Source organism: Melozone crissalis, unplaced genomic scaffold (genome assembly GCF_028551555.1).
Source record: "Melozone crissalis strain CALT ecotype California unplaced genomic scaffold, PUWL_Pcris_2 ptg000014l_1, whole genome shotgun sequence".
In the NCBI taxonomy this organism is placed as follows: Eukaryota; Metazoa; Chordata; class Aves; order Passeriformes; family Passerellidae; genus Melozone; species Melozone crissalis.
This window is the reverse complement of record NW_026535792.1, coordinates 18,024,625-18,035,279: the sequence shown is the minus strand read 5'-3', so window position 1 is coordinate 18,035,279 and position 10,655 is coordinate 18,024,625.

Genomic DNA, 10,655 nt, shown 5'->3' with positions numbered 1-10,655 from the left:
CCTCTGCCAGCTCAGGATGCTGATCTCCAGTTCCAGCCTATTCAGGAATGAAAGAAAAAAAAGGAAAACCAGCACTTTTCATGATATTCCAAGAGTCTCCTGCCAGACATTTGAAAGAAACATCCTCTAAAAATTTACACATCCCTTTCATATTCGCTGCAGCTTTTCTCTACACCTACAAATGAAGAATATCTGTTCCAAGACTTACATGTCCTTGGTAGACCCTACAGATCCATCTCAAACAGTAAAAGTGTTCACAACTTCACAAGAGACCTGGGACTGTAATGTGGGCACATAGATGATATAATAAAAAGGTAGAAAAAGCCTAAAAATGCTATTAACACTGTAAATAATTTATAAAATAATATTAGAAATCCTACAAAACATTTAGAAATGTTAAAGCCCTTCAATTGGAAAAAAAAATCCCTAAAAATAAGAGCAGAACTCATGAGGGTGTTCTCACATCAAACCACCAGTAACATCCTACAGGCTCTCCTAGGTCCTGGTGGCACAATCCTAAACTTGGTGGAGCTGCTCAGTTTTTGCTCCAAATGAAAAAAATAAGTTATTCTTGCAAAGATTTAGAGCTAAGTTGGTTGAACCAAAACCAAGGGAGAAGCATATATAGAGTCAGTTTTACCAGGAGAATGAAGGAGAGGAGGGCAGGAGTCTCTGCTGCACCACAGCCCTGAGCAAAGAGTACCTCTACCTATGCCTCAGGAAAAATAAAAATTTCCTTCCTTGCTGAAGAATTTCCTAACTGCCACACTAAACCCCTGCCTATCAGCTGTACCCAAGGAACCAGAAGTGAACAAACAGTTCTGCTGGCTGTGTCACTGACCTCAAAGGGCCTTTCCCAGCCCACCCCTGGCTGGGCAGGACCCTCTGCTCAGGCACATGCCTTGCTCAAAGCAGCAAGGAGAAACCTTCTTACCCTCAGCACCAATTCATCACATTTATCACCAACTCCCTTGAGATTTGGGATCAGCTCACCACCTTTGCACATGGAGAGATCCCAGGACCAGAGAACAGCCCTTGCTCCAGGAAGATCCTGGTTGGGCTCCAGCCTGGAAGCGCGGGCTGCTCCTTTGATGCCCTGCCAGTGGTGGCCTGCAGTGAGGAAGCCCAGGATGAGTCACAGCACTAGCAGAAAGAACTTGCCAATCTGGATTGAAGCATTCAGATGAAGCCATGGGGATTTTCTTCCTGCTCTGCCACCCCCCTTTGTGCACAGCAATCCCAGTAATTGCACAGCAATATGGCAAAGAGGAAGCAAATATACCCAGCAGACATGGGGAGGGTCTGCTTTGCCCTAAAAACTGAGGCAAGAGGGTGTTAAGGGACTGAGGGATCATTTGGGAAGAGCACCATAAAAGCTTTTCTGGTTTTTCACCGACTTGCACAAATTCCAGTTTGGTTTTTCACTGACTTGGCACTGGGGTTTATTGCTTTCCACACCTGCAGAGCTCTGAGCCCAGAGCTTGTACTGGGTCTGCACCATATCTGTAATACTGTATCCTCTAATCTGAGTTAGCTTATGCATAAATCCAGGGGGAAAAAAAACTTTTAAACCCATAAGACAGCTCCAAGAAAAAGTTGAGCCCCGGTGGCCTCTCCAACAAGGGATAAAACACATACAAAACTGATCCATGTGACATGTACAAAGATGCAGGTAGTCTTTTTATGAAAATATAACATTATGAGCATTAAAGACTTAAAATTAATTCCTTTTTCCCCACAAAATCCATTTTAATCAACAGTGGGGCAAGCTATTTCTTTGCTTCATTCAGTCACAACCTACTGCAAGCCAAAAGCATGTTAAAGAATAAAAGCAGTAGCAACATCTCCTCTGTCTTTTCAGCTCAATTTGGCAATTCTGGCAATAAAACTCTTAATCCAACATGTTCTTTACTTAAAATTGAAACTGCAGGACATCTGCTGTAGCTGCTGAGCTCGCTGTGTGCCAGAGCATTTCAAGTCACACTCTGTGCCTCTTTAACGTTGGGGTTTGGTTTTTTTTATCTCTCTAGCCCAACCTCTAATTTAAAGGAAACTGTGCTGGATGCTCTAATTGACCCCGTTCTCTTCCTTCCCCAGTTTGTCTCTATAATTAGCCCTTCCCAGCAAAGGGAATCAGCAACAAGACCTTGCTGAGCCCCACCCTGCAGACCACAGCCACTGCCTCGTATTGTTTTTGCCTGAAAATCAACAGCTTCAGGACAACAAAAGGTTTAAGAATTGAAAATAAAAGAAAAAAAAAAGCAAGAGCAAATGTGTATTGATAATTTTTCAGCAAATTATAGTGAGCAAAGCAGGTAATCCAAAATTTCACCTGCAACACTAATCCCTCAGCAGTACTTTGTAACATGAGCAAAATACTTGTTTTCCTCAAAGTAACACACAGTTGCACAGCTGCCCACCCAAAATTCACACACCTGAGACTTCCCCTGTGGATCTCTGCACATGCACCAAACACAGAAGATTCCAATCTCTGCTAAGGCACTAGAAGGCCCCACACCTTTTTTCTTGAGGAATTAAAAGGCACGTTGAGAATGAGGAAAGGAAATGCATTAAAAAAATACTCTTATCAGCAAGCAAATGCCACCATAGAGATTTTGCTTCCCTACTTGCCTCTACAATAGGTGATTCCCACCAGGTGACCGGAGCTGGGTGTATTTTTAGGTATTAAGGGAAAAAGAAAGCAAACAAAAAACCCCTAAAGGCAAAACAACCCCCCAAAACCCAGTTCAAAACCCAGATTTCGGAGCTGCTGAGCACCAGAAAGAGCAGGATGAAGCAGAAGATCCCAGTGACACACATGGGATAATCTCAGGTCTAATATGGCCTAACCCAGGTCCTCAGTGCCACCACAGCACCTTCTGTCTCAGCCTGCCCTAAAGGATGATATTCCATCTAGCACAATCCAAAACCAAACCAGAGGAATTTTCTGGTTAGTTTTGAGCTTTGTTTTCCTCCATGTTGCATCCCCCATCCCAAGGTTCCAAGGTTGCTCCTGAAGGTGATGCCCACCAGGACAAGCATCTCTAGGTCTCCTGGTGTGCACCAGGCTCTCTAAGTCACCATTTTCTGCTCAATTCTCCCACTTGACTTTGCAGCTTTACAATCATTTTGCACCCACATTACATTAGAAACCAAACAGGTTGAATTTTTTTATGATTTTGGTGATTAACTTCCCAGACTGACATTCTCTTCAAATCCATCAACTCCATCAGTTAAGAATTATTCCAGAGTCCAGAGTTCCAGCCTCTCAAAGCACTCCAACACACATACCTGTGTAACAATCTGGAATTTCAACATTTAGACATTTAGAAAATTAAACTGCAGCTGGCAGGAGTCTTGCTAATAACAGCAGCACCTGAACCTGTAATGATCCTTCACCTAAGGAAAATTGTTCAAGTTTTTGGAATACCTGCCCCCTCGCAGCCCCTGAAGAGCATACCTGAAAAGAAAGTATGTAGATTAATGCTCCCAAAACAGAAAAGAAAGTTGACCCAGTCCTACAAGAAGAGAAAAAAAAAAATCCCAATGCCTTTCTCAGTGTAGAAGACAGTCTGTGCTCAGGGGAAAAACCTTCAAAATACACAGAAAAACTGCACTCACACCATTGTACATCCATGTCTCCAGGTTTTAATTTCCAATTATTTTTCTGATATATTCTCTCAAGGATTCCACTATTATTAAAAATAGACTCAACACGAGACAGAAGATCACAATGTCCCCACCACACAGTCTGAACTCTGAATATCAGACTGAGCTACTTTCACACTGAGTTTTCAAATGAGTTTTTTTCTACAATTGAAAAAGTTTCATGCAGGGCCACTCCTTAGACTGCAACAACTGCATTAAACATCTCATTTAGATTTTGCTCCTCAGGTTTCACATCTTCCCCTACAAAACAAAAATGAAAGCAGCCTTCCAGCAGCTGAGCTGAAGAGAAAAAAACACAGGAGGAAACCCCTAATGTTGCTAAAACCAAGCCAGCAAACCCTGGGTGAGATTCACACCTTCCCTCTGTGGGAACAGGAAAATACTCAAGCAGGGATTTTTTTTCCCTTGTTTCAGCAAAGACTTTTAGGCAGGAGAATGAATCCTCACTCCCTCAGAAATGAACCTTTGTGCTCATTTTTCCTCCTTGCCCCATTTGCTGGAAGTGCTCTTTGGTTTTTAAAACATATTTTTCTCCTCATATTTATTGTATTGTTCACCCCAGGTAAACAGCAATGGCTATAGAGAAGTATTTCAACCACAAAAATGAAGAAACACAGAATAGGAGAGCTGAAGTCAGAAAGAAAACACTGGAAGGCAGCAGCTCCCACCTGGAATTACAAAGAGAATGGAGCCAGGAACAATGCACAAGTCCACGTCTTTTCCACAAAACTCGTGGGACAGGGAACAGGCAACAGCTGCCAAGTCATCTTTCTTGGCAAGTTATTTCTTAAAGACAGAAGAAGAAATACTGCTGCTAATGTTTATCAATGCTAATAAACTCCTTAATCAAATCCCTGTGGATTGCAGTGAGACCAGAGATGCATTTGGATCAGGGTCAGGGAACTGCATTTTGGAATGAGTGCTCTGACAAGTCATGGTGCACTTGGCAATCCCTGGAGTCAAATGAGGTTAAACAGCGAGCAGCAAAGGATTTGTGGATTCAGCCAGACTTCTCCATCGCTTTTGGTAAAGTTCATTCTCTTCATAGCTGAGGGGAACTCAAGATTCCTCATAATGTGCTGCAGGCACCTCAGAGCTGACCTCTGCTCTGCATTGTCCTGCTATCTCCTTTCCTTGCCTACCTGGTCAAGTGCCTCTGGATAAGATTATCCCCGGCTCTCCTGACAGGGAAGGTGGGCGCCTGCCTGTGCGGGGCGTCTGTGCCAGGGCTGCCGGGCAGGGAGGGAGCCCAGGGTGCCTTCCCTGCCCAGCCACACTGCACACAAACACACGGTGCCCTCCTTGCCCAGCCACACTCCACACAAACCTGGGGTGCCCTCCTTGCTCAGCCACACTCCACACAAACCTAAGGTGCCCTCCCTGCTCAGCCACACTGCACACAAACACGGGGTGCCCTCCCTGCTCAGCCACACTGCACACAAACACGGGGTGCCCTCCCTGCCCAGCCACACTGCACACAAACACGGGGTGCCCTCCTTGCCCAGCCACACGTTTCACAAACCTGGGGTGCCCTCCTTGCTCAGCCACACTCCACACAAACCTAAGGTGCCCTCCTTGCTCAGCCACACTCCACACAAACCTGGGGTGCCCTCCCTGCCCAGCCACAATGCACACAAACACGGGGTGCCCTCCCTGCCCAGCCACACTGCACACAAACACAGGGTGCCCTCCTTGCTCAGCCACACGTTTCACAAACACAGGGCCCCAGTCCCAAGGGAGGCGCCTGGACCCGCCGCATCCCTTGGCAGCAGGGCTGGGTCTTTATTTTCGGATGAAAAGAAGCAAAAGAAACAGTGGCTCTGCTTTTAAACATCTCTCCAAGTGCCTTTGTTGAGCTGGAGTGGTTCAGCCATCCTTGCCACCACCAGCAGCAACAAATTCCACATAATGATGCCTCATTTATGAGGCAATTGGTGAATTAGGGAGCAGAGACCGGCTCTTCTGCACTCAAAGAAACCTCCAGAAGGGTTATTTACCCACATCATCTCCCTCTTCCAAAAAATTCATTTATTTCAGAAAATCATTACAAATTGCTCAGCATTGTTTTAATCAAGTGCAACATTTCCAACGATCCACTGCCGTCCTTTTTTTTTTTTTTTTGCCTAATGGGACCACATTCCTCAACAATTAAATCATTTACTAATTCCTCCCCAGGGAGGCTGTCCTGTGCACCCAACAAGCACAAACCAACCTAACAGTTTATAGACAAGTGCCATAAAAGTTTAAATGGCAACATTTAGGAGAATTTTTATTTTGGTCTCCGTATTTACGTGAAGTATGAAAAGACAGCAGAGTTAAGGAAGTCCACTAAAGTAAATATTTTCAGTTAACTTGTTTTAAGTTCATCCCTCCAAACCAACCATGTAGATGCTGAATACAATAAAAGAATTCTTGGCGGTCTCTCAAAAGCGTTCAAGAGTCTGAGCTGGTTTTAAAGCTCAGGTTTTCCAAAGATGGATCTATGTGGATAAAACACTCCTCCTTCCATCAATGCTCAGCCATGATACAGTATATCCAGGATCCTCTACCTTTTTAAAGGTTATGCTTTGCAAGAAATAGAAGACAGTTCAAAGAATTTTGATTAAAAAACAGCACAGAGGTTTTCAGATTATCTGTGCATGATGGATAAAAGCCAAGCTCTGGAACAGGCATCCCAAGAGTAACTCTAGGATTCAAGGTCATCTGGGTGATGCCAGAAGTGATTCAAGGTGAAGAGACCAGCAAATAAGACCCAAAAATTATACTGAAACCCACATATTTTGGCTATTTATTTTAAGCTACATTTTTCCTTTGCTACTTCATGCAGCATCCAAGCAGGACAGCCCTCTGCTCTGCTCCCCACTGCTCCTAAGAGGGATTTGCAATAATTCCTGCAAGTCACAGGGATGGACACCAAGATGATTTTTCCTAGAGAAGCTGAGCAGACAGCTGGAACCACCAAAACCAGCAGGGTGGAAAGGGTCCAGTCCAGCCCTCACCTCAAAGGGGACCCCCTATACACAGAGCCAGCCTATCCCTAGGGGCTGTAACACCAACAGGGATTTCATAAACTTCCCCCATGACCTGGCAGAGATCTTTAAAAGCACACCACAACCCAACAGAGATGACAGGAGACCACAGCAGAGCTATGCCAGCATCTTGTTTTAAGTGCAAAAAAAGCAACATATCACTGTAGGTGAGTGAAATGAGAGCTTGGATGAGACACAGCTGGCTGAGTTCCCCATGTATGATCTCACATAACAGACAAAGGATCCAGCTAAGGAATATCAATATTCCTTGGGAGGATATAGAGGCTGATCTCAAAGGGTCCAAGCAAACTTCAAGCTTGTATCTGGGTGCTTGATGCAGAGATAGGACAGGAATCTATACCCACACCTGGACACAGTGTGAATCTGCCCAGGATACCTGGCTGCCTCATGCGCTCCTGCAGCTCCTGTCTCCTTTGCTTTCCATGATGGCACCAACACGACCCAGCCTCACTGCCATCCCACCCCAGCACCCTCAGTGCACCTCGGCCTTTGCACCCCTGAGCCCCATCTCCCTTGGCAAAACACTCACCTGGCTGAAGGCCATGCTCCGTCTCTTCATGAGGCTCTCAGCAAAACTCTAAAAAAGGCTGACCAAAAACACCAACAGAGCCCAAAACTACGACCTGTGGCTTTGTCTAACCATGGTTTGGCACGGTGTGAACAGCCAAAGGCACATGAGAACCCTGCAAAGAGAGACATCTCCCCCCTCTCCAAAGGGATGCCCATCCATGCCTAATGAGAAACTGCAATGCAAGACTTGAACAGCAGAAAGTAATCAGAACAACAACAATAATCCTTAAAGCACAGGTATTCATTTCATTATTTCATTTTTCCCTAGAAAAATCTCTGAGGAGTTTCCACCAAAACACTGTGGAGCCACTTGCCAGCTTCATGCAAATGGACTTGGACTATCCCTGTTCTCCCAAAATTAACTTCAGCCAGGCCAGATCCCCCCACAACTGGAGCCTGTGACTATTCCAGCTTGATGAACTCATGGAAGGGCAGTGGGAAGCAGCAGTTCCATAGGCTGCAAGTGGAATGCTGCACTCTGCAAGCAGTGGCTCAGGGATGATCTCATTCTGCTTGGACACTTCCCACCCAACACAGCTCAAACCACCTCATTTCCCTGCTCCTCCTGCAGCCCACAAACCACAGGTGGAACACAACTGACAGGAGACCCTGAAGCCATGAAAAACCCAATCTGACTTTGAAGATGATCCTGCTGGGAGCAGGATTTTGGACCAAGTGACTTCTTGAGCTCCCTTCTGACCCAGGTGAGCCTACGTTCCTCCATCAGAGGTAGCATTAAGATCATGGAATAAAAAGCCATTGCAGCTTGTTTGTTAGGAATAAAAAGCCATTGCAGCAAAGATGTGGAACTCCTACCTCACCTGTAAGATTTTCCCACAGGTACCTGAGAAAAAGGGATCCACAGATTCCTCCCCACAGACAGAAAAACACTACCACAAGATCTAACAAAACCACAACTCCTGATAATATTTTAAAAACAGACACAAAAATTAATTCAACTCTAAAAATCCATGTTCAATAGCTTTCCCTCCTGAATTTTCCTATTTTCTGAGGTCAAGTGGTTTGAGTTCCACTTTTAAAAGTTTAATTCCAAGACACCGAGGTTAAGACATTGACACAATCACAGGAGTGAGACATACATGTCACCATGAGGTTCAACCTGTCAAACACGGCACAAGATTTAATATTAAAGAGTCACAAAAAAAAAACAAAGACTATTCCATTTCCTTCTATTCCATTTCCTTTTTTTCCTGTTTTTATCCATTATCTGGAGAGAGTTTCACATGTTTGGTTTCTATAGTCTCAACTCTGAACACCTGTGCCTTCACACGTATACCCAAAACCTATGGAAAAATTTGGCCTGTGTAAAAGAAAAATAAAATTCCACAAAAACAATCTCAATTCCAATGATCCATAGATATCCCATCAGCAGCACTTTGTCCTTAAAATTTCATAAGAAGCCCAAGCTTTGTGATAATGCCAGCTATCTAACCTGAAAAGACAGCAGAGTATTTTTGTAGCGTGAAGCCCAAAGAATTATCAAGCTTCTCCCCAGAGCAGGGAATCACTCAGATACCTCCCAAATCTCCAATGCTACTGCTTTTGTCCAAAGGAATGCTAGAGAAAGTCTCCAATTTGCAAACTTGAACCGTGATCCTTTAAATATTTATGCTCATGTTTACTTTGTCGAGAGGGGAGAAATCCCGTTCGCTCGAGAGGAAGTGGAGCAAACGTCGGCACGCAGGACAAAGCCCGAGAAATTCAGAATGCTCTTTTCAACCTCAACGCACAAAAACCACCATGTTCCAAAGCTGAAACCTGCACCCAGCCCATCTCAGAGTCCAGGCCCAAGCTGGGGGAGTCATCAAGGACACAACAAACGGGGGTTCAACCCCGGCGTTTCGCGTGCTAGCGGGAACACGAATTCCCTTTTATTTACAAACTGAGGGGACACAGGAATTTCTGAAATCAAGTTTGACCGGCTAAGATGCTTCCAGTGGTTCAACGACCTTGTTTGCTCTCTCATAAATGTATTTTTAAAGGGATTGAGTTCAAAAGTTGCACGGTTTAGAGCAAGAACTAGAATTGGGCAGAAAATGGCCGCGCTACACTCACCAAAACCAATCAATCACCCCAAATGACTTCAGAAACTCTCTGGTCACACTCCAATGACAGAATCCCAGACTGGGACCTTAAAAGCTGGTCTTGTTCCGTCCTCTGCCATGGGCAGGGACACCTGCCACTATCCCAGCTTGCTCCAAGCCCTGTCCAGCCCGGCCTGGAACACTTCCAGAGATGGGGCAGCCACAGCTGCTCTGGGCAGCCCGTGCCAGGGCCTCAGCACCCTCTCAGCCAACCACTCCTTCCCAATATCCCACCTAACCCCACTCCCTGGCAGAGGGAAGCCTTTCCTCCTGGTCCTGGAACTACAGTTCCTGATGAAGCTGTACACCCCTTTCACACACTGGAAGTTTGCTCCTGGTTTCCCCAGACTTGAAGCAGTTAAGCTTCAGGACCACAGGACACTTGTGGTCTCAAGGCTGTCATGGTGAGCCCTGGGTTCCTTGCCAGTTTGGTGCAAAACCAGTGGAGGGACCAGCACTGTGCCTGTGCTCCCAGTACTCCCCCTGTTGACTTGCAGGCATGGGAAGGAACAATCTGTTCTTCCATCCAGAGCAGAATACTGCTCTGCCAGAAACCAAGCAGAGGATGAAGATTTCAAGTCCAGCCATACTTTGACATGAGCTAAATTAAATTAAGCTAAATTAAGGCTGCACAGGTAACTCGAGCTTCACATTTCCCAAGTGCCCGAACTCAGGTGCTTGACATTCTCAGCAAAACTGATCAATGCTCACAAAATGCACCATAAAGATCCCAGATACAAATAATTTAGGCATAAAGCATTCAGATTTTCCTAGCAAAGGATTCCAAAGGTTTGATTGTCTGAGTGGTTTAGTAGTGGTGTTTGTGAAAGATGCTGTAACAGCAGTAGTCGTATCAGGCATTTGATACCTTGGATCTGAAAATGCAGCTTCCCCACCCAAAATAAGGAGGAAAAAAAAGCTTAAAATGTGGAGTTGATAAATCATAACAGGAGCAGTGGATGCAGAGGACAAATAACTTGACAAAACAGATCTACATTTTAAATACACGATAAATTCCAATAGAGCTTTTTCCAAGTGCTGCTGATGGACACCAGGCCTTTCAACACAGAGGAAAAATCTCTAAAGCCACCCTGATTTATGCATTGATCACAATAAATACATAAATAAATAAAAAATTAAATAAAAATATGAAGTTGCATCATCATTGATAGCCCAGGAAACAAAAGCTTAATAGTTGTGTGCTGAGGCTGCTGAATTACCTTCTCTGCCATCAGCAACCTGACTGACAGCTTCCAAAATG